The sequence below is a fragment of the Gorilla gorilla genome, chromosome 1 (genome assembly GCF_029281585.2).
Source record: "Gorilla gorilla gorilla isolate KB3781 chromosome 1, NHGRI_mGorGor1-v2.1_pri, whole genome shotgun sequence".
Classification (NCBI taxonomy): domain Eukaryota; kingdom Metazoa; phylum Chordata; class Mammalia; order Primates; family Hominidae; genus Gorilla; species Gorilla gorilla.
The window spans coordinates 18,684,929-18,711,545 of NC_073224.2; the positions used below are offsets into that span (position 1 = coordinate 18,684,929).

Below are 26,617 nucleotides of genomic sequence, written 5' to 3' on the forward strand. Positions count from 1 at the left end.
GTGCCCTCCCCGCCCCCATTCATCTGGAATGGACCACAAGCTCGTGAACATGAGACCACACTTAACCCAGAGACACACCTATCCTGAGGCACCTGAGGATGGCACACATGGGGGCATCATAGGAAGGGCCTGGCTTTGGAGTTACAAAACCATGGTGTCCGCCTGAAACAACACCGTGTACTGACATGAAATCCTGGCAGGCCACTCTGCTCTCAGAGCCTCCATTTCCTTGCATTTAAAACCAGGAGCATACACTGGCGGAGAGGCACCCTCCCCATGGGATTGTGTGAGGATCAGACCAATGAGTGTGACAAGCCTGTTGGCAAGGTGCTATGTACAATGGCCACCCACATTTAAAATCACGCTGGAAGTCAGAGCGCTCCTGGAAATGTCCCACACCTATGGCCCTTTCTAGGGGTTTGGAGTCACACCTTGGGGGTCCTTTCTAAGGACAGCTGGGAGGTGCACTGTTGTCACTGGAGAGGGAGTTCACCTTGGTTTATGCCAAATCCTCGGCTCTCTGTGACCCGATTCCAAGAGCTGGGAATCAAGACTCCACTGAGGCCTCCCATTGCCCACCCACACACGCGCCTGCATGCTCACACCATACCTTCACCCCCGCCACTGTGGAGGAATTCTTTCCCACTGTTCCTGCTCAGAAATCTGGATGCCCACCTTGCAAGCTGTACTGATTTATCACGTAGAACTACTACCCTGGCTTTGCTAACCTCAGTGGCTACATTTTCTAATTGTCTCCCTAACTATGGAATTCAAAGTAAAAACACCACCATAGCATTCCAGCAGCAAAAGTAAGACTTTCATAATTTTGAAGTTCTAAAGCATAACAAAACCAATACAGAATCAAGATTTGCTCGTTTCCTTAAATCTACCCAGTCTTCTAATTCCTAGTTTTTGACATATAAAGTGACATTTTTATAAAGATGAATCTTTAAATGGCAAATTAATCCAAGCAAGAGGAGATTTAAGAATATTTATCAAGTTCATGCCTGAGAACAATGATATAAAAATAATTTTAATTCCCCAAAGATGTCACTGACATAAAAATAGCTCTGGGATATTTTTCCCCGAATCTCCTCAAGGAATGCCTGGGCATACACAGAGGCAAAAATCATGGGCCTTTCACTTAAGATGGTGATCTCTTCCACAGCTCAAACACACAGCGAAGTCAGACCTCCTCAAGGAAGATCGGCAGGCTCAGAGCTTCTGAATCGGATGACATTTTCCTTACGTGTCTTGCCTTCTCTAAAGCTTAACCACAGGATGCTGCCGTGGTGAGAGCACAGAGCTGGCTTTGGGGGTAGCGTCCCCTACATGGGCACATAGACTCCTCTTGCTCAGAAGCTATCACCACCCAACTGGTGGCTGTGCCCTGGAGAAGGAGTCGTTCCCCTCTCACAGATCTGCAAGACCAGCTTTACTGGGTTACCTTCCAGTCTGAAATGGCACATCTGGCACCCAGGAACTCCTATAGGACCCTGAAACAGTCCCAGTTGGCAAAAGGCTGAGCGGCACAGAGCTGAGACCGCTCCATCTGAACCCCCAGAATCCAGCCTCCCTGCCTTGCTTTCCTGTCTAGCCTTGCACGTCTCATCTTGTAGGATGGTACATTCATTTGCTAAGCAACCATAACAAAGTACCACAGAACGGTGGCTTAAACAACAGAACTTTATTATCTCACAGTGCTGGAGGCGAGAAGTGTGAGATCAAGGTGTTGGCAGGCTTGTTTCCTGCTGAGGCCTCTCTCCTGGCTCGCACAGGGCGGTCTCCGTGTCTTCGCATGGGCTCCCCCATGTGTGTCTGTGTCCTCCTGTCTTCTTACTGGGACACCAATCAGATTGGATTAGGGCCCACCCATATGATTTCATTTTACCTTAATTACCTTTTAAAGACCTCATCTCCAAAGAAGGTCACATGTTGAAGTACTAGGGGTTAGGACTTGGACATATGAATTTGGGGTGGACACAATTCAGCTCATGACAAATGGGAGGTGCTGTTCAGCAGAACTAGACAGAACTAGGCAGTTCTAGGACAGAACTAGAGACAGGGGTCTTGGGCAAGGCCCTCTCCCCAGCAGACCAGACCATAAGCCCTCAGTAGGCAGAGCCCACCCAAGACCTCTGGGCTCCTGGCAGTGACCCCACCCCACAGCTCCCAGAACTGGGTTTTTAGGGGGTGAAGATCTCGAGCATCAGCGCATTGCTCTCGGTCCTCAGCACCACCTCCCTAAGGGCCTGCACTGTCACATCGGTAAGATTCAAAACCCAGCCATGGGCCAGCATGGAGTCCCCCAGAGCAGCTGGTCTGAAACAGAAGCGGAAGGGCTGGATGCAGAGTGCTCCAATGAGCTCGGGGCCAGGCTCCGACAACAGGGAAAGACAGACCCAGGAGCCCGGCAGAACCTTTTCCCCACAAAATTCAATGGCTCTTTCAAAGTCTTGTTTCTTGGCAACCCTCACAGGTTACTAAGGGGACTGGCTAAGTGTCAGGTGCAGCTCATCAGCGAGCAAGAACACACCGAGACAGGAGCCTGAGTTGGCAACTTAAAATACAGGATACCTAGCGCTATTTGGATTTCAAATAAACAAGTAATTTTTTTCATATGTAAATACGGCCCATGTAATGACCGGCAAGCTTAAGCTGAACAATTATTGTATATCTGAAATCCAAATTTTACAGGTGTCCTGTATTCTGTCTGGCAACTCTACTTCATGAGAACAGTCCCCCACTTTGCTGATATACACTTGGTGTCTTCTCAGGGAGTCCGTTCTCCCACGGAGCTGACTGCTCAGAGCACGAGGCCCAGGCCAGGGATGCCCTGGAGAGCTGATCCCCACAGGAGGGGGCTACCTGCAGACCTAACCCCTTGCCGTGGCCCCACCCTCTTCCAAAACCCTCCCATGGGTCTGGTTACCCATATGTTTACTTTACAGGAGAAGGCAGGTACATGCCATCTCCTCGACACCCCTGAATTCAGCCATCATGGACCACGTAGAGCCAGCCTTCTGGTCTGGTCCTCTCTCAGACATCTGCTACCAGTGCTGCTCCCACCGTCACCAGTCGTGACCATAGGAATGCGCAGTGGGGGTAGGGTCAAGTGACTGAAGGATCCCCGCAGACCGGAGGATGCTGCTGAGGGCACATGATACTCAATCCAAACTCACAAAATGACGCCTATTTCTCCTGCCCACGTTGCCGCAGATCCTTCCAACACTCAGTTCCCACGGTGGAAACACGCGATCCATCAGGGCAGCCAGCTGGTCCTAGCTTCACAACACGTCGGGAATCTGAAGGCGTCTCATCGTCTCCACCATCTCTTGCCAGGTTACGGCGGGAGCCGGATCCCACGCTTGTCCTCTTAGGGTCTGTTCTCAACCTGGCACTCACAGCATCTCTTTAAAACTTACACAGGGCTACGTTATCCCTTTGCTAAAAATCCACCAAAGACTCCTCATCTCATTCAAAGTGCAAGCCAAGTTCTTCCCACGGCCTGCAAGGCCCTCTGTGCCCCGCCTCCACCCTGCAGCTCTCTGACCGCCTTCCTCCTTCCTCCGCGCCTCGCCCACCAGGCACACTCCTGCCTCGGGCCTCACACTGTCAGGCACCTCACTTGGATGGGAGGGATCTCCACTTGCCAGAAATGCGCTGGGCCAACTCCTTCACCGCCTGGGAGCTTTGCTCAAATCTTACCTTCTGAATCAGGCCTGCCCACCCTATTTAATTCTGCAACAGACGCCTTCCACCCCTCCCCCACACTCTCAAGCCCCCTAAACCTGCCTACTGTTTCCTTCTCCTACAACATTTCCTTTCTAACACGCCATCTGCTTATTGGTTCACTGCTTATTGTCTGTTACCCACTCTAGAATGTGTGCTTCATGGAGGCCAGAATCTATTTGGTTCACTGATGTATTCTAAAAGCCCAAAACAGTGCCTGAGACATAATGGGTGCTCAGTAAAGACTTAAAACCTAGGTGCTTCACTATCCACTGCGTGGTCACCAAAGAACAGTAGCAGGAGAAGTGCCAATACTTATTCAGTACTTCTCATGTGCCAGACACTAAGAAAGAGGTTTTATAAATGTTGCACAATTTAAGCTGGACACGGTGGCACATGTCAGCAGTCCCAGCTACTTAGGAGGCTGAGGTGTGTGGATCACTCACCAGAGTTCTAGGCTGTAGTGTGCTGACTGCACTTGTGAATAGACACTGCACTCTAGCCTGAGCAACATAGCACGATCCCATCTCTGACAAAAAGGCTGCACAATTCAATGTTCACAACTGCCTTGTAGTAAGTCAGGTTGAAGTTTCTCTACTTTATAAATGAGAAAACGGACTCAGAGAACACATAAATACAAACAGGTCAGAATTCTGACCTAGATACGAAAGCCCATGAGATTGTATCACCATCCTGAGAAGCACGCATATTATCTACAGTTACCTGGAGACTGTCCTTGTCCCCTTCCTCATTCACTGTCCCTCCCACCTGATACCTAACATTTACCAGAAGGAACAGCCCTACACAGACGGTCAGGACAGGCATTGGGCCGCATTCACCATTAGGGGAGCTGCGTGGTGGGAGTTAAGGACGCTGGCCTTGGCACCTGGGTCACTGGCTCCCCTGGGTCACAGGAGCACATCCTGGCTCCACCCCTCACATGTTGTGGGGCACAGACAAAGCACACTGGACACAGGTGGCGCTCATGGCTGGTCAGCATATGCGCATGTGTATAACACGGCCTCCAACAGGCAGTACGTGCTCCGGGACTGCTCATCCCCGTTGAGGTGGCTCTTCTCATGGGGAACTCCCAGCTTGTCACATGAGGGCCTGACCTGGCCTGTTGCTTGGGGCCAGGGAGAAGCGCGAATAGCAAACAGCACTAAGGAAAGATCCGAGAAACGCCCCTTGAGCAGACCCTTGTCCTATGCCAAGATCAAAAGGCAGCAAGACCCAGAAGGAAAAAATAATTCTTTTATGAAATTTTCACTCACCTCTGACTTCCAGTGGATTAAAGAAACACTGAAAACACACTGGCCTCAGCAAGTAATCAGATTTTACCCTTCATAATCTAGGGTTTCTGCTGCCCGGCCTTTCCCCGCATCAGAGACCTCAGGCCTCCGGCCACATTCGCTGACCTCTAGTCACTGGGCTTCCTTTCCTGGGGTCGGTTTTCTCCTGCACCCGGGCTTGGAGGCGCCCTGGCAACACAGGCAGGTGCGCTGCTCACTTCCCCATACGACACACCACACAGGCAGGTGCGCTGCTCACTTCCCCATATGACACACCTCCTGGCACACCAAGAGCAAACGGGGCTGACATCCACAACTGCTCCCAGGCAAGGAGAGGCAGGGCTGCTGGCCTTTGAGAGCTGATGGACTCTGATGAGCTGTGGGGAGGGAGAGGGCAAGGGCTCCTGAAGTGTCTCACACTGTTAAGACAGCAGCAGCCCCAGATACCAAAGCTGCTGCCAGGAAGTGGTGGGTGACAGGGAGGGGGAGAGAAGGCAGTTTTGCCTTTGAGTCCAGATGAAGCCTTTCAGGCTCAGATTTTTCCAGTCTTTCCTTAAAAAAAAAGAAATGATCATGCCAAGCATTACTAAGCATATTCTGTAATCACATTTCTTGTGAGCTACAGATTCCATGTGAGTTGATTCTAAATGAAACTGACATCCGTGTTCACACATAAGTCATCACCCTAGAAGGAGTGGGCCTGGGAGTTCACGGCCTAGGCAGGCCCACAGAAGTCCACGAGGCCTAACGCCTCTCCTCACTGCCCTCAAGGAAGGTCCAGGAACGCTTCTCCAGATAGAAAGTGAGAAGCTATCTCTAAAGACCCAAACAAAAAGCTTTTAATGATAGCAATAGCAACATTTTAACTTTTTTTTTTATAGACAGGGTCTTGCTCTGTCACCAAAGTTGGAGTGCAGTGGTGTGAAGAGAGCTCACTGTTGGGGGAGGGGGCTTTGCCTCTGAGTTTAGCCTCAAACTCCTGGGCTCAAGCAATCCTGCTGCCTCAGCCTCCCAAGTAGGTAGGACTACAGGTACATACTACCACTCCTGGCTAATTTTTAAAATTTTTTGTACAGATTTTGTTGCCCAGGTTGGTCTCAAACTCCTTGGCTTGCCCTCGCTATGTTGCCCAGGCTGGTCTCAAACTCCTTGGCTCAAGCAGTCCTTCCATCTTGGCCTTCCAAAGCACTGGGTTGATAGGCACGAGCCCCAGTGCCCAGCCAGCAACATTTTAATATGTCTCAGTGATTATGTATTTAGTCTGGTAGAACACATGTGACTCTCTGCCAGTGATATGGTAGCTTTGAGCAACTGCTTATATGGCCATTGAACTTGATGTTCCAGAATGAGGTTTGTTAGGGAGACCTGCTTTTAATGGATCCTTGTCTTCATCCAAGCAACTACAAGATGAAGTCTTTGTGAACCGCACATCACTCCATCATTTTCTTCCCAGCTGCCCATCGGTGTGTAATTGTGAGGTCGTTAAGAGTCCTACCAGACAAGAACAGCTAACACCAAGTGCTTAGTCTATGGCAAGCATGCCTCCAGGCCTCTTCTCTGACAGAAACATGGGTGGATGCAAAAGCACCTAAGAGTTTGACCAAAGCACACCCCATTCAATTCCTGACTCTACCACTAATACTTACAGTCGAAGTGTCTTAATCTCCCAACATCTGTTTCATGGGGATAACAATACTTATACCTAAGTGTGAAATAAAATAATTTAAGTAGAGTGCTGCCCTGTCAATGTTTACTCTTTTCCTTGAGATCAAGCCTTTCAGGTATCTGAGTGAAGATGGTTGAGCCCAACATCGCCCCTCACCCTCCACTTGTCCCCCTTCTGTCTCTACAGCACTGAGAAGAAGTGGCTGGGTGCACTCAGTGTAGTTCCCAGTGGAGAGGTCCAGTGTAGGGCTTCTTCCCTCTCAAGCTGGAGGGACCAGCACCAGAGCCTCAGGATGAGGATCTTAGAGCCAAAGGCCTCAGGGGAGGCTGGCCTGGAGAGACCTGCAGGCCCTGGAGGAAAACCAGCCCCATCCTGAGTGCTCCGCCGGGATTCCCAGGCTCCAGGGGCAAAGAAGCAAGTGGCGCTGCAAGTCCCAGAGCCCACAAGTAAAGGGAAGGTCATGCGGGGTCCGCTCTGGACACAGGAAGAGCTGCCTTCTCTCCCACCAGGGCAGGCCCACTAACCCCATCAGTGCTCCACCAGACCCAGGCCCCCTGAGCCAACAAAGAGTGATAACCCCTTCCAAGAGTCTCAGCAACACACAAGGGGGACTGCCCAGAAGAAACAGACACACCCTCAGAAAGAGGGAGCTACTGGAGGATACATACAACTTGAATTTTAATTAAAATAATTATAGTGCTCAAGAGGATTCTACTGCAACATACAGAGGAGGGGAAAAAAAAGATTTCCTGTAACTAGAAAACATGATTTCCCAACTAAACAACTCTTCAAAGAGAAGAAAGGTGGGCACATAGGATTCTTGAGTTACTCACTCAGAAGATCAAGACCAGGAAAGAACAGAGTGGAAGATGCCGGGTGGAAGGCATCAAGCTATGAGACTGTGAGGGTGCATCCTGAGACCTGGGAGGAAAAGGGATGGATGAACAGGGGCAGTGAAGACCCCAAGCTCTAGATACATGCCATGAGAAGACATGCACACCAGCTACTCAGGGGCCGAGACAGGAGAACTGCTGGAGCCTAGGAGCTCGAGACTAGCCTGGGCAACACAGGGAGACCCCATCTCTACAAATAATTTAAAAAATTAGCCAGAAGTGGTGGCAGATTCCTGTGGTCTGAGCTACTTGGGGGGCTGAGGTGGAAAGACTGCTTGAGCCTAGGGGTTTGGGACCAGCCTGGGCCCCCATCTCTAAAAATAATTTTAAAAAATTAGCCAAGTGTGGTGGCGTGCACCTGTGGTCCCAGCTACTTGGGAGGCTGAGGAGGGAGGGAAGGATCACTTGAGCACAGGAGGCTGAGACTGCAGTGGGCTGCAACTGTGCTGCTGTACTCTAGCCTGGGTGAGACAGAGCAAGGTCTTGTCTCAAAAAAAAAAAAATACATATATATATATATTTTTTTGGCCTGGCATGGTGGCTTACGCCTGTAATCCCAGCACTTTAGGAGGCTGACGTTTGGCAGATCACCTGAGGTCAGGAGTTCGATACTAGCCTGACCAAAATGCAGAAATCCTGTCTCTACCAAAAAATACAAAATTAGCTCAGTGTGGTGGAGTAATCCCAGCTACTCTGGAGGCTGAGGCAGGAAAATTGCTTGAGCCAGGGAGGCAGAGGTTGCAGTGAGCCAAGATTGCGCCATTGCACTCTAGCCTGGGCAACAAGAGCGAAACTCCATCTCAAAAACAAAAAAAAAAAAAATGGCTTCCCAAGGCAAGGTATCACTCAGCTATCAAGTTTTTTTTTTTTTTTTAAAAAAAAAAAAGATATATGAAGAGGTGAAACCCTGTCTCTACTAAAAATACAAAAAAATTAGCTGGACATGGTGGTGGGCACCTGTAGTCCCAGCTACTTGGGAGGCTGAGGCAGGAGAATGGCGTGAACCTGGGAGGCGGAGCTTCCAATGAGCTGAGATTGCACCACTGCGCTCCAGCCTGGGTGACAGAGCGAGACTCCATCTCAAAAAAAAAAAAAAAAAAAAGATATATGAAGAAAAAAATTGAGAGTGCAGGTGACCCTTGAACAACAGGGGTTTGACCTGTGTGGGTCCACTTATACCCGGATTTCCTTCCTCCTCTGCCACCCCTGAGACAGCAAGACCAATCCCTCCTCATCCTTCTCTCCTCAGCCTTCTCAACCTGAAGAAGGCGTGGATGATCCACCTCCACTAAACGAACAGTAAATATCTTTTCTCTTTCTTATGATTTTTCTTCATAACATTTTTTTCTCTAGCTTATTTTAAGAATACAGTATATAATACACATAACATACAAAATATTTGTTAATTGACCATTTATATTATTGGTAAAGCTTCCAGTTAACAGTAGTCTGTTATTAGTTAAGTTTTTGGGGAGATAAAAGTTATACACAGATTTTTGGCTGTGTGGGAGGTCAGCTCCCCTAAGCCTTGTGTTGTTCAAGCATCAGCTGTATATACCAATAGCCTCCCTGGCTGAGGACAACAGTAAAAAAAGGTCTCTAAAAATATATGGACCAGAACCAAGACCCTACAGTGAGAAAAGAGGAGAAAGAACTGATGACCAAAGAGCCGAACGGTCTTGGGCCTTCTCAGGGGTGAACAGTTGATGCCTATTTCAATGTTGTTTCTGACACCCTTGATTTGATGAGTGATTGTTGTCATTTAATCGTGTAGATTCCCATCATGCCTAAGCAGAATGCATCTCAGTGATATGCACAAGACATGCAATTCAGTTTTTAAATTAATGCCACAGTATTTACTTTTACAGATAATTCTAAGACACAACTCAGACTAAAAATATGCTAAGATTCTTTACAGTTTGAAATTCTGTTAGTTGGCCAGGAGCAGTGGCTCACGCCTGTAATCCCAATACTTTGGAAGGCCAAGGCAGGTGGATCATGAGGTCAGGAGATCGAGACCATCCTGGCTAACATGGTGAAACCCCATCTCTACTAAAAATACAAAAAATTAGCCGGGCATGGTGGCGGGCGCCTGTAGTCCCAGCTACTCGGGAGGCTGAGGCAGGAGAATGGCGTGAACCCAGGAGGCAGAGCTTGCAGTGAGCCGAGATCGCGCCACTGCACTCCATCCAGCCTGGGCAACAGAGTGAGACTCCGTCTCAGAAAAAAAAAAAAAAAGAAAGAAATTCTGTTAAAGTAGAAATATTTAGCTATTACTGCAAGAGTAAAATGTTGCAATAAAGACTGTAATAGCTACTAATTTTATAGGCAAAAAAAAAGAAATTAAGAGCCTTCAAGTATATAAATTGAGAAACAGAATGACAGTTAACAGAAATATTATGAGTATGTTGTCCAGATAACTTTAGAAAGAATATTCATCCTTTTAGAAATGACAGTTATAAAATTTAAGTAATAATACAAGACAGTAGAGCTTAGATTATATCATAATTATAATCTTTAGAGAATTATTTCATATATTAGCTTTCATAATACTAAATAGCCCTTAAGAACTTAGTGTAATTTTATTGTCATTTAATTTTATTCAGGCTATAACTATTTCAAGAAACATTCCTATTTGCAAATTCTTCATCTGGTGATGATGAGTTAAAAGCAAAAACTCAACTATACCACGTTAAAAATTCAGGGATAAAAATTTCACAATCAAGTTTGACAACATCACTTTTTTTGAGACAGAGTTTCACTCTTGTTGCCCAGGCTGGAGTGCAATGGCGCAATCTTCGCTCACTGCAACCTCCACCTCCCACGTTCAAATGCAATTTTGCCTCAGCCTCCTTAGTAGCTGGAATTACAGGCTTGCACCACCACACCCAGATAATTTTTGTATTTTTAGTAGAGACGGGGTTTCGCCATGTCGGCCAGGCTGGTCTTGAACCCCTGACCTCAGGTGATCCGCCTGCCTTGGCCTCCCAAAATGCTGGGATTACAGGCGTGAACCACCATGTCCAGCCCAGAATACGTCACTTTCAATCTAGGACTAAAAAAGAATATTCAGAGCTTGAAGAAAAGAGTTACAGAAAAATGTCTATTTTCAATAATAGACCTCTTAAGAATGTCTTCAGACAACTCCTTGTAGTTTTAAGTCTATGGAGACTAAAGCGACACTCAAAATGGCTGTTAAAATGATTATCATGAACAAATTATCATTTTCAGTAGTTAGAAGATGAAGAATTGCTGAGATCTGCCCAAGCTATGAATCCTGATTATTAAGTTCCTCCTGGAAACCGTATTATGGAAAAAAAAACTCTTCCCTGAATTAATGTGCTCCTTCTGTATCTTGTACAGCAGACATTTGGCTGTGCAAACACATCCAGGCCTTTGAGTCTGACAGCCTGCTTGCTGGATTAATGAGGAAATCAGCCATGTTTCTCCCTCCCTTTCTGGCTGGCTGTCCCAGGGAATTCTGGGTAATCAAACTGATGTGTCATGAGAGCGTAAGTGTTCCTTACATGATATCTATTGTCTCCTCAGGGAAGACATCAAAACTAATGTTCATAGAAAAAAAAATCTGAGATGCAGACAGAAGTTCAAAAATGATTTTATCTTGAAAGATAGACATATTGCTCCATTGACACATTCCTAGTTTTTCCTCAAGCGATTATGAGAGGAAACAACTGCATGCAGAAATATCACAAGTAAAAATTATGATCGGGGCAACATCTGAAATTTACTCCTAAAAATATTCAAAGAATACCTCTAAGCAGTGAACCAAGGATTTGTTCATGGGTTTGTGTCCATGAAACTGCATCATCCTGTGGATTGGTCAAATCCTCAAGTCTAGGAGATGAAAAGAAGCTAAGTCTTTACCTTAGAGAGGTACTGTTGGAGAGGATGGTGGAGACATCACTGGCAGAAGTACCCTGTGTTCACAGTTGTAGCCCAAATTGCCTTGCCCAGTCCCCAGTCCCAACTGAATCTCTCTTAATTTTCACAAATGTGTGGTAGAGTGACTACAGGTACAATCAAGCCACTGACAGCATGAGAGGTTATTATATCTATACTACATTGTCAACCTTTTATAATTTTGAATCTAATACAGTATAAATTTTTTAAACTAAAGTTCAGGCAGTACTCTTGTATCCTAGAAATTCCTTCCATAATTGGCTTCGTCTTGACTTAAGCAAACATTTACCCACTTGGACAAAAATGTATATTTGATGTATCTTGTATGTATATATGCATGTAATGTAAAAGAACAGCAGTCAATCTCTGGGACTGAGTATGATAAAAGTTAAATAAGAATTCCTGATATAGAAGGTCTTGTTGAGGGGAAAGTAGTCTTACCTGGGGAAATAGCATACCGTTTTCAAATGACTGTAGTGCAATACATATTTTATTGCAAAGTAGTCAAGAAGAAAGGGACAGTTATTAAAATAGAAAATAAATTACAATCGATTGATTTTTGACATAGGTGTCAAAATAATTCAATGGGGGAAAAGCAGTTTTTTTCAATTAATGGTGCTGAAGCAACTGAATATCCACATGCAAAAGAAAAAATGGAAACCTTATATCATATACCAAAAAAACTCAAAATAGACCAAAGATGTAAATGCAAGCATAAAATGATAAAGCTCTTAGAAGAAAGCATAGGGTTAAATTTTAGTGATTTCAAACTTGTCAGTGGTTTCTTAGCTAGGACACCAAAAACAAGCAACCAAAGAAAAACAGATACATGGGATGTCACAAAATGTACAACTTTTGTGCTTCCAAGGACATCATGAAGAGAGTGAAAAGACAACCCACTAAATGGAAGAAAAAACTTGGAAGTCATATATCTGATAAGACTATATAAGGAATATTCGGAATATATAAAGAGCTCTTACAACTCAATAAAAAGACAAATGACTCAATTTAAAAGTGGGCAAAAGACTTTGATAGACAGTTCTCCAAATGGGATATGCAAATGGACAGTTAGCATATGAGAAGATGCTCAACATCATGAGTCATTCAGGAAACACAAGTCAAAACCTCAATGAGCTTCCACTTCACACCTACCAGGAAGGCTGGAATCAAAACAACAGGCATTAACAAGTGCTGGCAAGAATATGAAGAAACTGGAACCTTCATACACTGCCACTGGGATTGTAAAATGGTACAGTCACTTTGGAAAACAGCCTGGTAGTTTCTCAAAACGTTGAACACGGAGTTATCAGATGACCCAGCAATTCCACTCCTGGGTATATACCCAAGAAAAATGAAAACTATGTCCACAAGAAAACCTGTACATAAAGGTTTTGCCATTATTCATAATAGCCAATAGGTGAAAACAACCCAAATGTTCAACTGATGAATAAACAAAATGTGGTATATATACTCAATGGAATATTATTCAACAAGAAAAAGGAATGAAATACTGAGACATGTGACAATATGGATGAAGCTTGAAAACATTACACTAACTGAAAGAAGCCAGTCACAAAAGTCCACATATTATGATTCCATTTATATGAAATGTCTAGAATAGGCAAAGCTAAAGAGACAGAAAGGAGATTAATGGTAATTTAGATGGCTAAAGTTTCTTTATGGGGTGATGAAAATAGTTTCACCAACTGTGAATATACTAAAAGCCACTGAACTGTACACACTAAATGGCTGAATTATTTTATAATAAAGCTGTTACTAAAAAAATGGAAAGTGAAGAACTTCCATATTATCAAGTAAAAAAAAAGGATAAACAACTTGATCAAAACATCAAAAATGGGGAAATGAGAAAAAAAGCTGAATCAACAAAATAAGGTGGAAGAAATAAAATCAAGCCTGTTTATTATTACTTTAAATGTGTACAGATTGATTTATCCAACTAAAGGGCCTATAAGGTTGTGTTAAAAATATATATAAATTTATGCTGTTCAAGAGACATACCTAAAAGGACAAATAGGGTTGAAAATAATACACAAAACAAGGAGATACCAGGCAAATGCAAAGAAGAAGGCAGGGATGGCAAAATTAACAGCAGACAAGCTGGACTTGAGCTTAAACGCACTGATGGATAGAGTGGTATTACTAAACGCATGGTTTTGGAAGAAATATAAAAGGTAGACGTATGTGGGCACCAAATAATACAGCAACTAAAAATTCTTAAAATTCAAGAACATGACAAAAAGTTATTTCTCAAATGAGAATATTTCCCAGAGAGAAAATAATAAAGACATGAAGAAGAGAAATAGATCAACAGATACCCTTACTTCCCTCAAATAAGAATATACATTTTTTCTTACACCTATGCCACATTTTTAAAGATTAACTGCATATTTGGCAACAAAGAAAACCTTTGCAAACCTTTAAAATTAAAAATTTAAAGGATACTTCGTTGATCACAATCCAATAAAATTAGGATTAAATAATCAGGTAACCAAAAAATCTTAACTACTTAGAAATTAAGAAACATATTCTTAGATCAAAGAAGAAATCAAAAGGGGAACTGGAGGATATCTTGAAAGCAATGGAAAAGAGAACACTTCATATCAAAATTTATAGAATGCTCCAGAAGATTTACTCTGAGGAGAGACTTTAGTGTCAAACGCCTTCAATATTAATGAAGGTATTTTACAAATAAAAAGGAACTTTGCACTAATCTTAAGCAATTAGAAAAGGACAGCTTCTACTTCAAAAGGAAGATTTTACAAAAAAGATAAAAGTTCAAACTAATAAAAAATAAAAAAGGACATGTAAGCCCAAAGCTGGCTCTCTGAAGAGACCAATAAAATAGAAAAACCCCTCAAATGCCCAATTAAGCATAAGATAAAGAAAAGGTGAGTGTGGTGGGGGTGGTGAGGGGAAAGGTAGGGGAAGAGTAAACGAAAAGGGAGAGAGGCCAGGTACAGTGGCTCACACTACCTGTAATCCCAGCACTTTGGGAGGCTGAAGTGGGAAGACTGTTTGTGCCCAGGAGCTCAAGACCAGCCTAGGCAACATAGCAAGACCCTGTCTACAAAAAATTAAGGAAAAAAAATTAGTCAGGTATGGTGGCACACGCCTGTAGTCCCAGCTACTCAGGAGGCTGGGGTGGGAGGATTGCTTGGGCCTAGGAAGTAGAGGCTGCAGTGAGCCGTGATTGTCCCATCGCACTCCAGCCTGGGCAACAGAGCACAGACCCCCATCTCAAAAAAGGGCAGAGAGGGGAAGAGAGGGAGGATGTGCAAAAACAGACAAGATTATGATTGAGAGCAGGTATAAAAAAGCAAACGCAGTAGAAATTTTTTAAATCATTAAAAATATATACTGCATGGAACTTCATGTCAACAAATTTGAAAGCCTTAGAAGAAACAAATGATTTCCTAAATATAAGTCATCGAACTGATTCAGTAAGTGGAAAAAATCAGAAAAAGTCACCATGACCAGACAGGTTCACAGCTGAGTTTTATCTAACCCGTAATTCTACTATTAAATGGCAAAAGGCAATTAAGAAATAATAAACCAATTCATTTATGAAGCCAAGCATAATTTTAATTCCCAAACTTGAGAGATGAGAAATTATTAACAAATCTGGCTTATGATTGATTTGTTACAGAAACTCTGAACTAATATTAGCAAATAACATAATTCAGCTGTATATCAAAGAGAACTACATACTGAGACCAACCTGGGTTTATCCCAGGAACATAAGGGTACCTCAGTACCAGGAAATCAATAAAATTCACTTCATCAACAAATTAAATATGGAAAAGACTACAGAATCATAGCAATAATAGCAACAAATGCTAAAAAGGCATTTAATAAAAGTTTTAAAAAATGAAGTAAAATAGAAGATATTCATGAGAAGAGCTTGACAAAAGGTATATAAAACAAACCCGTTATTTGTTAAACAATGAACTCTCCCCCCAAAAGAAAAACCCTACACACGTACATGTATGCAAAAATGTGTTCATGTATGAGCACCAAGTTTTCTACATGGGTTATGTGGACAGAGATAGAGAAGGAGAAGGGAGGGAAATTCCAACAAAAAAGGGAAAAGGGTCAGAAAAAGGACTCCAGTCAAGAACCATGTATAATATTATATTAATGCTTATCAACGAAATTACAGTTGGCCCTTGAACAATGCAGGGGTTAAGGGGTTGACTCCAACCCAGTTGAAAATCTATGTATAATTTTCAACTTCCCCAAAACTCAACTACTAATAGCCTACTGTTGAGTGATATTAAGAAAATCATAAGGCAGAAAAAACATATTTTCTATTCATTAAGGGAAAATGGATCATCCTAAAGTCTTTTTTTTTTTTGAGACGGAGTCTCGCTCTGTTGCCCAGGCTGGAGTGCAATGGCGTGATCTTGGCTCACTGCAAGCTCCACCTTCTGGGTTCACACCATTCTCCTGCCTCAGCCTCCTGAGTAGCTGGGACTACAGGCGCCCGCCACCACACCCGGCTAATTTTTTGTATTTTTAATAGAGACGGGGTTTCACCATGTTAGCCAGGATGGTCTCGATCTCCTGACCTCATGATCCACCCTCCTCGGCCTCCCGAAGTGCTGGGATTACAGGGATGAGCCACCGCGCCCGGCCCATCCTAACGTCTTTATCCTCATCATCTTCACTGAGTAGGCTCAGGAGGAGGAGGAGGAAGAGGAGTGGTTGGCCTTGCTGTCTCAAGGGCGGAGGTCGAAGAAAATCTGTGTTAAGTGGACCCACACAGTGCAAACCTGTGTTGTTCAAGAGTCGACTGTATGTATTTTCACATGCATAATTTTTTTAAAGATTGCATGCAATATCACAACTACTAATAAAAAGTCCTCCTTTTGTTTTTAACTCCACAACCACCACCTGCCTTCCCAGTCCAAGTTTCAGGGTAACATACAGTAAGTCATTAACAGGTTCTTGGAAATTGTGACTTTAAGCAAAATAATGTAAGAAAACCAGTATTTCTTCTCATCAACATTATAACAAAAAGACATTATTCAAGGGCCTGCTGTACATTGTTTTGCTTAAAGTTGCAGAAGAACCTACTGATGATGTTAAGTGAGGACTTACTGTGCTTTGTGGTAAATATTACCTTTAGTTGCACTCCCTAATGGAAATATGAATCAGACTACTGGTGGCAGCTCAGAACTCAGGCACAGCCATCCACACTCCCACCCAGAGCCAGACTCCCAGCTTGCCAACCTCCCTATTCTGTTTCAGAGGGAGATATTCTGGTGCTGTTAGGGAGCAGAATTTCGAGCAAAAAATTAGGTATGGTGGCACACTCCTGTAGTCCCAGCTACTCAGGAGGCTGGGGAGGGAGGATTGCTTGGGCCTGGGAAGTAGGGGCTGCAGTGAGCCGTGATCGCACCATCGCACTCCAGCCTGGGCAACAGAGCACAGACCCCCATCTCATAAAAGGGCGGGGAGGGGAAGAGAGGGAGGATGTGCAAAAACAGACAAGATTATGATTGAGAGCAGGTATAAAAAAGCAAATGCAATGGAGATTTTTTAAATCATTAAAAAAATATACTGCATGAAACTTCATGTCATCCTTTGGTTTCCCTTGGTACCATCTGCATCTATCATGTTTTCTGTGGCTCTAAAGATGCCTTCACGCTGTCTCCTCCTGGGTGTTCCCTTAGGACCTAGGACAACCTGCTCATGTCAGCACCTCTTACACTGCATCGCAACTATCTGTGGATCGGCCGTTTGTCTTCACCACCAGGAGTTATGCTGTTTGAGGGCTAGAACCTCTTCTTCTTATCAATCCCCAGTTTTTAACATAGTGCCTGGTGCAGGGTAGGCACTCTATAAATATCCGCCAAATGTATGAAATGTATTTGAAAGAAGATATGAAGCCTACACTCAAAAACTTCTCAGGGCTGTTCTACTTCAGTTTCATGTTAAAATTTCTACCTCTGCAGCTGATAAACTGATGGGGTGAAGGAATGTTGGCACACCCCAAGGTGCATGTGACTTAGGTTAGTCGTTTGGGATTACGAACATTGGATCACTCTTAGGAGCCCAACAGAGACAGTGCAAAGGGTACTTGGCTGAATGTCTCCTGTGTAGGACCCTATATAATCCCATCTGGTGCCTGGAGTCACCCCTCTGGGAGATGACAATCTAGAGGCAGAGCGGGGACCAGTGTCTGTGTGTCTCCAAAGCTCTGTGCACATCGCAATGCCTTTCTGACAGGCAGAACCAAAGACAGCCGCGGATCTTCCCTCCTTCCCACCAAAGCATCCCACACACTACCTTCAGAAATGGGGGCTGCACTCTCTCAACTATTCCAATTTTCCCAGTGTCACTTGCCTTCTTCCTAAATTTACCTAATCTTTTTCAAAATGTTTGTATTTCTTCTCTGCTACACTTCTGGAAGAGACCGAGTCTATACATTTATAATACAAGGTGTGAGTTTACCCTTGCTATTATTTACCTGTAATTTACCTCTTTCGATCTTAAAGAAAAACAACTGTTGTCTCAATTTCCAATGACGTTCTGTTCCAGGTCTCCACTGGCACTCTGAATGCACATCCCCCTAAGATGCCACAGGCTGTGCTCCAACACCCTAGCTCGCCTAAGAAAATGCAGCCAAGGAAAACACACAGGCAATTCAGCTGAAATATCAGCACTAAAGAGCAAACCAAATAGGACATTTGTATTTACCTTCAATGCTGGGACCTGAAGGAAGCAAATGTCATTACGTCAGATAAGGAAGGAGATGAAGACTGCTTTACATGTGCATTCTGAAGTGAATGTCTACTCACAGAACCTCACGTCTTCATGTGATCCACACCCACAAACTCAACAGTGGAATTCCTGGGAACACTTATTTAAGATGGCACTGGTGGAAGATGTCACCTTCCCCAAACGCATAAAGTGCTCAAATAAGCCAGGTGCAGTGGCTCATGCATGCAATCCTAGCACTCTGGGAGGCAGAGGTGGAAGGATGGCTTGAGGCAGGAGTTTCAGACCAGCTTAGGCAACATAGTGAGACCTTGTCTTTACAAAAAAATTAAAAAAAATTAGGTGGGCATGGTGGCGCCTATCTGTAGTCTCCGCTGAGACTGCAGTCTTAGACTGAGGTGGGAGGACTGCTTGAGCCCAGGAGTTCAAGGCTGCAGTGAGCTGTGATCACACCAGTACACTCCAGCCTGGGTGACAGAACGAGACTCTGTCTAAAAAAAAAAAAGTGCTCAAATAAGAAAGATGCTCACTAACCACTCTGGGTGATTCCACTTGTTGACAGTCTTTCCTCCCAGAAAAATCTCCCTGTATCCTGATCCTTTATATTCTCTTTGTAACCCTGTTTCTCAAACTTGAAAAAATAGGTCTCTCCTTCTTCCCCCTCTGGTTACTCCTAAGGTGACAGATTCCATTTGCAGTTGCTTTTGCCAGGGAAGCTTGCTGGAGGCTCTGAAACATCAAAATTGAATTTATCTACTGGCTTCCTGTCTGCTGCCTGGCAGAGATGAGTGCAGTGACCACTTCCCACTGAGGCCTGTCATCTGCCCATGTGGGTCTCTCTTCCCCCGTGGGCAGGCAGATGACAGACCTCAGTGAGAACGTCTGCTTACGTTGCACTGTTCAGAAACCAGGCAGCAGTCCCATCTCACTCCAAGAGGTGCAGCCATTTCCCAGAATACAAGGTAATGGGGGAAGACAGGTTTGCTATGCAATGATCATCTTTGGTTCAGAGCCCTTTGCAAGGGACTTGTTATAAATTAGTTGATCTGACCCACATATACCATGTTCCACAGTCATTGCTCTAATATGATTCTTCCTAGTCCCCTAATCAAAGGGACCAGTCTACTCTTGAGCACTCTGTAGCTCCACTTCCTCATTTTAAAAATAGGGATAATGACAGTATTCACTTGACAGGATGGTTGTGAGGATTACATAAGTTAGAAAGTGCTTAGAAAAGCATCTGCATATAGTAAGTGATATATAAGCATTTGTTAAATGAATAAAGGGGTGCAAGCAGCTGGCTTCCCTGTAAATTCCTAATAGATTCCTGCCTATCTTGGGTGTCTCTGGGCCACCAGGAAGTGAGCAGGTTGTAGAAGCCCAAGACTGTATTAAATTCCCCAGTAGCCATCAAGTTTGGTCTTCCATCCAGGACGTAAATTCTCGTATTTGGTGGCACTGGTGTCTCTGGGGTAAGAAACTCACTCCTTTGTGGAGCTGCCCCATTAACTCTTCCACTATTTTGGATGTTGGAAATGCTCAGCTTGTGAACATTTTTTACCAGCACCGAATCCCGTGCCCACTTAAAAATCTACTTCTGCGTCCATCTATTCCTTTGTTCATTCAAGCATTCAAAAAAAAACTGAGCACCTGCCCCATTTTTACCATATACTATGACCAGAATGTCCAAGGTCTCCACACATGATAAACAAATTAGCTTATGCAGGTGGCAATGAGTGCTAGGAGACCAGAGGGAAGGTAGTGATTTTAGATGGGTAAAGACAGTGACACTGGAAACAAGACCAGGCCAGCAGCCAAGGGCTGCCGTTTGAAAGTCAGGAAGAACATTCCGGGCAAGGGCCTGGCAGACAGAAGATCACATGGCCAGAGACAATGGTAGGACGCGTGCCACAAGTTGACAATAGAGAGGAAGACCAGGGTGGACCTAGAGACCCGGAGGCCATGCTAAGGAATCTGGATTTCCCTTCGGTTTGGATGGGAAGTTACTGGAGGAGTTTAAGCAGAGAAGTGAGTATATGAACTTGTGTTTGTAAAACATCACTTTTCCAGCACAGCCTGGGGAAACTGAAACCGGGGCAGGGGCAGTCAACAAAGGTGGAGGCTGAGAATCCAAGCGGATGAAAGCCCCACCAGCCTGGCCAAGGGGTGATGCTGTCTTGGCTAAGGTTGGCAGCAATGGCAATGATATAAGAAGTGGAAGGATTTGTAGTTCTAAACTTTTTCATGAAAGTAACTTCTTAAATATATGCCTAAATGTGGCCGGTTTTTCATTCTTTTGTAATAATTCTTCCTGCAACTCACAAATGAGGGGAAGGAAAGTTCTTTATACCCTGTGGGAGGATAGGCAAGCATTCCTTCTCCATAGTCAGATATTTCAGGGATTCCAGTATTCTCCCACCCCCAAGATCATGTTGTATTTCCTCTCACCAATAAAGGTCTTATCCCATTCCCTTCTGCTGTCATTTTCCCTCCTCCTTCCTTAAAGGAAGGACCCCAGTGCTTCTCCATGGATTCTGCCCTAAGTACTCATTTCTCAATATGCTTGGCAAATCCCCCTCCCTGTGGGATCCAGGGTTTGCTACGTAAATCTACATCCATGCCTGAACCTGGAGTTTGGATTCTAGCTACAGTTACTTGCAATAGTAATAATTATAGGTGTTAAATTTTAAGATATTTTCATTAAGAAAGTCTCAAGTAAGGAAGCTCAGTTTAGGGGCCAGTGCGACTGCCCATGGGCAAAATGGCACGCCTTCTCTCCCCTTTGCTCAAATGGCTCTCTTGTTTGAGACACTCTTCCTTCCTCTTCACCTGACTACTTATTTGTTCTTCAAGGTGCAGCTCAGGGGCCACCTCCTCCAGAAATGCCGCCTCTTCTCCAACCCAGCTGGAGGAAGTGAGGCATCTCTGGAATCCCACAGAAATCCATGTTTTCCCTGATCACAGCATTCACCAGAGACACTTATCTCTTTTCCTTCACTCTGTCTCTCCTATTGAACCCCAGGGGACATGTCTAACTTCTCGTTTTATCCCAGCAGGGCTCAATGTGCCGGCTGAACTAATACGAGGCACATCTCATCCATTGCTGGTGGGAGTGTAAATTGGAAAACTGTTTGGCAGCACTTCCTAAAGTAGTGGTTCTCAATACCTGGTGCCTTTGCCCCCCAGGGGACATTTGGCAATGTCTGGAGACATGTCTGTTTGCTACAAATGGGGAGGAGGGGTGCTAGTAACATTCAGTGGGTAGAGGCCTGGGATGCTGCTAAACATCCTGCAGTGGTCAGGACAGCCCCCCACCAGCAAAGAATTATCTGGCCCAAGTTGAAAGACCTTGTACTAAGGGTAAATATACAATGAATCCATGGCCTAGCAATCCCACTCCTAGGTATATATGGCCCAAGGAAGTGATGTATACAAACATCAAGAAAACATGTAAAAGAACGTTCGTAGCAACTTTCGGGTTTGGAAACAAACCAAAAGTCTACCGATAGGACACCAGGTAAATAAACTGTAGTATAGTTGTACAGTGGCATACTACACAGCAATATAAAGATAGTACTGCTCTATGCGATATGGATGAATCTTACAGATAAAACAATTAAGTATTGGTGATGAACTCAGAATAATGGCTACCTCTGGAGACAGGGAGGTACTGATGGGGAAGGGGCAGGTGGGAATCTTCAGGATGCTAAGAATGTTTTTCTTTTTTCTTTTCGAGATGGGGTCTCACTCTGTCAGCTTGTACCACAGTCTGGAGTGCAGTGGTACAAACACAGCTCACTGCAGCCTCACCCACCTCAGCCTTTAGTGTAGCTGGGACTACAGGCATTCACCACCATGCTTGGCTAATTTTTTAGAATATTTTTTAGGAAAGGTGGGCTCTCTTTGTGTTTCCCAAGGTGGTCTCGAACTCTTGGTCTCAAACAATTCTCCCACGTCAGCTCCCAAGTGGCTGAGATTACAGGCTAGGCATGAGCCACTGCATCTGGAACTAGGAACATTCTTTACCTTGATCTGGGTGGTAGTGACACAGGTATACCCATGTAAGAATGCACTGTGCTGTGCACGAATGTCTCATGCAATCTATGTGTGCTATGACACACATGAGCTTCATTATATAAAGTAATCCTCTAGAACACTTAATCATTCCATTGTTGGTGGGAATGTAAATTAGTGCAGCCACTGTGCAGAGAACTTTGGAGATTTCTCAAAGAACTGAGAGTGAACAATTTGATCCAGCCATCCCATTACTGGGTATATACCCAAATGAAAACAAATTGTTCTACCAAAAAGACACATGCACCCATATGTTCATTACAGTGCTATTGACAATAGCAAAGACACAGAATCAACCCAGGTGCCCATCAATGGTGGACTGGATAAAGAAAATATGGTGCACATACACCATGGAATACCACGCAGTTATAAAAAAGAAGGAAATCATGTCCTCTGCAGTGACATGGATGCAGCTGGAGGTCATTATCCTAAGTGAACTAATGCAGGAATAGAAAACCAAACACTGCATGTTGTCACTTAGAAATGGGAGTTAAACACTGGGTACACATGGACATGAAGATGGCAAAAATAGATACTGGGGACTCCTAAAGGAGGGAGGGAGGGGAGCAAGGTGTGAAAAACTACCCATTAGGTACTCTGCTCACCACAGGGTGATGGGCTCAATCAGACTCCAAATCTCAGCATCACACAATATACCTTTATAACAAACCTGGACATGTATCCCCTGAGTCTAAAATAAAAGGTGAAAAGTAAATACAAATTAAAATAAAACAAAATACTCCTCTAAGAGCCATCTTACTCTTACTGGTGGGCATCGCATACCGGTTTGCTGCCTTGTAAGCAGGATGTTCTCATGGACTCTCTGGGGTACTGCTGGCAAAAGCATAAAAAGGTACATTTCTGGAAGACTCTTTCACAACAGATATCAAAACCCTTTAAAATATGCAAAATCCTTACCTCAATATTGCTTTATCATTTGATGCTAAGGAGTAAATTGAGGATGTATATATAAGCTTAAGCTTCAGGCCAGGCATGGTTGCTCACACCTGTAATCTCGGCACTTTGGGAGGCCAAGGCAGGTGGATCACCTGAGGTAAGGAGTTTGAGACCAGCCTGGACATCATGGTGAAACCCCATCCCTACTAAAAATACAAAAATTAGCCAGGTGTGGTGGTGCGTGCCTGTAATCCCAGCTACTCAGGAGGCTGAGGCAGGAGAATCACTTGAACCCAGCAGGCAAAGGTTGCAGCGCACCAAGATTGTGCCATTGCACTCCAGCCTGGGCAAAATGAGCAAAACTCCATCTCAAAAACAAACAAACAAAAAAACAAACTTAGGCCTCAACAATGTTCACCACAGCACTAACTTAACAGCAAACAAACGGGAGAGAGAAGTGGGGCAATAAACTCAATCCTAACAAAAGGGAACCCTAGAGTATTACAGATTCAGTGAAAACATCTTTTTAAAATTTAAATGGAAAATGTTCACAATATATTAATAACAATTAAAAACCAGGTCCCTCAACAAAATGTAATGTAAGATACATGAAGCACATATTCTGTATGTCAACTGTGGTTATCTCTGGGAAAAGGAAGGTAATTTGATTTTTACAATTTTTGATGTTGTTTGGCTCTATGTCCCCACCCAAATCTTACCTTGAATTGTAATAATCCCCATGTGTCAAGGGCGGGGCCAGGTGGAGATAACTGAATCATGGGGGCAGTTCCCCCCATGCTGTTCTCGTGACAGTGAGTGAACCAAGATCTGATGGCTTTATAAGCATCTGGCATTTCCCCTGCTGGCAAATTCTCTCTTTGCCTGCCGCCATCCATGTAAGATGTGACTTGCTCCTTCTTGCCTTCCACCATGATTGTGAGGCCTCCCCAGCCATGTGGAACTACAAGTCCAATAAACCTCTTTCTTTTATAAATTGCCCAGTCTTGGGTATGTCTTTATCAGCAGCATGAAAATGGAGTAATACAATTTTTATCCTTTTTCTTATTTATTTTCTAAAATGAATATATGTAACTTGTTAATAAGAAAAAAACATACAATCACAGTCCTTAAAAACAAAGGCGTGAGCAAGGTATGGTGGAATGCACCTTCAGTCCCAGCTACTCAGGAAGCTCAAGCGGGAGGATCACTTGGGCCCAGGAGTTTGAGTCCAGCCTGGGCACACAGTGAGACCGTGCCTCTAAAAAGAAGTCTACAAAGTGAGTTTTGGACTCTAAAACTAGGTTAGACCTCACCACCTGTTCCAGTGTATGCAAAGCCCCACCTCCTGAAAAACAGCTCTGAGTACTCATTAGGACAACTCGGGACAGCAAGGATTAAACAGGGAGCTAGAGAAAAATCCAGATTCCCCTCTTCTGGAAGGCAGCTACGCCAACCACTATACCACCAACACCCTGGCAAGATTCTACTCTTCTGTATCCTGGTTGTGGTATCGATTACACAAATCATGAGTTAAAACTCACAGAACTGTATCCGCTTCCCCCTAAAACTAAAAGCAATTCATGTATAACCATAAAAATAAATATTTTTTACTGAAAAAGGTTCTAGTAAAAGAAATAAAAGGCACTACATTTCCTGAATTATTGAGTCTGACTAGTTAGATGGTGATCACTTAATCTGGTAATCTCATCACCCCCGGGAAAGTGGAGGCAGCAACTTCCTTCCCCAGTCACACGGCAGTGGCAACTTCTCGGCCACAGAGTCCTTGTGAAGACTGAGTTTGATAATAATGCATGAAAATGCAAGTGACAAATGAGAACTGAGGGTTAGCAGTAGCAGCTCCAGTTTCACCCCCTACATGAACAGACTCCTGGGAAAAGAGCAAAACAGCTCTCCCAGGAAGCTCCCTTCTCTGAATTCTGTGCAGCCACTGCAAGATGACACACAGTCTTGCACTTGATTACTATGTAGCTTTGCCTAAGATTATCTTGCAGTTCACCAAGCTTCAAAGTTCCTCCTGGAGCCACAGAATCCTGTACAGAGCTAAAGGTAGGAGCAGCTTCTTATACTTAACACCATAGAAAGGGTTCCAGGTCTCTGAGTTCACAAACCCCTTTAGAGCCAAGGGTCTCAGTTTAATTCTGGTTTTGAGACAAAGATTTTTCTTTTTGTTAAAAAGGCTTTAAACCAACAACAAACTGTAAAGATAAAACATTCAACAATGTTAATTTCCAATGCTATATGTTTCTCTCCAGCTGCTCAAGGTCATACCTCCCCACTGAATGATTAGAGGGTTGCTGAGATGGTAAATGGGGGGAAAACACACACATACACACACACGAATATATATATATATATTTTCTCTCTCTCTCTATTCTATGAAGTCTAACCTCTAATAGAAAGAGTGAACAGCTCAGATCCCGGCCAGCCATGACAAAGGACTGACAAACCAAACAGAAGGGAGCCCTTGAGCATCTGTGAAATCTGTCTGTTCCTCTGCCTCCTCCGAGAAACGAATCACAAGACTGCTCAGAATAAGAAACCAAAAGGGCAGAGGCTCAAAAAGCAGCCGGGCCTGAATTTCATTCTGTTTCCAAAGAGTGAGCTTACATGCTGTGTTGGTTATTTGCACAGTGGGCAGGCAGGCTGACAGCTTGAGGGAGCTATTTTGGGGGGATATATGCTGCAAGTCTGGTTAAGAGAGGGTCCTAGGCTCTGCACTCCCAGTAGGCATTTCAGCTCCCAGGCAAGATCATGCATCTCCACAGGGGTTAAGAGCCCAACAGCTAGCCCGGCAAGCATAGCGTGTGCATTTAAGTCATCCCAAGGGAATCCACACCTCAATGCACAGCCAGAACCTAGGGGAGGTGAGAGAGGAGACACAGGAGTGGGCAAGGGCCCTCTCCACCCATAACTACTGGCCGCACTTCCGGAGGAGCTGATCTAGGAGGCTAAATACGCTGAAAAACAGAAGGAAAGGGCTGGGAAGACAAAAACAGCCTGAAGAATGGCGAGGATTTCCCACCTTAACTACAGAAATGTTGCTTTTAGGGCTGGCACGGGAACTAGCACTGCTCCCTCCCCCTCCCAGCTGGACACCAAGTATCTCCCTACTGTGTGCACTCCCTTATGGTGGGGGTGGGGGGATGTGGCAGCTCCGACTACAACTCATAATGGTCCCCAGTGTCTACCTCCCTCATGCACAGCAACTCTGCAAAGGTTTCTAGGTCATCAGAGTTATCTTTCTGATTAAAAAAAACCAAAAACCTAGCACAAGCAATACACATTTGGATACAATACCCAGTTACATACACACATTTACATACCCGCACATTTCCATAAAACACACATTTATGTACATACACATATACCTGTTTTGA

General features: G+C 44.2%; 1 protein-coding gene and 1 long non-coding RNA gene across 6 annotated transcripts in view; both read right to left on the reverse strand.

Moving 5' to 3' along the window:
- Positions 1 to 26,617, reverse strand: part of PGBD5 (piggyBac transposable element derived 5) — a 105,427-nt gene that overhangs the window by 74,723 nt on the left and 4,087 nt on the right. The window lies entirely within an intron of this gene.
- On the reverse strand, positions 1,668 to 26,593 carry LOC129532078 (uncharacterized). Its single transcript, XR_008677705.2, has 2 exons — positions 3,183 to 26,593; positions 1,668 to 1,839 (listed from the first exon to the last, which is right to left on the reverse strand). It is a non-coding gene; the product is annotated as an uncharacterized lncRNA (long non-coding RNA).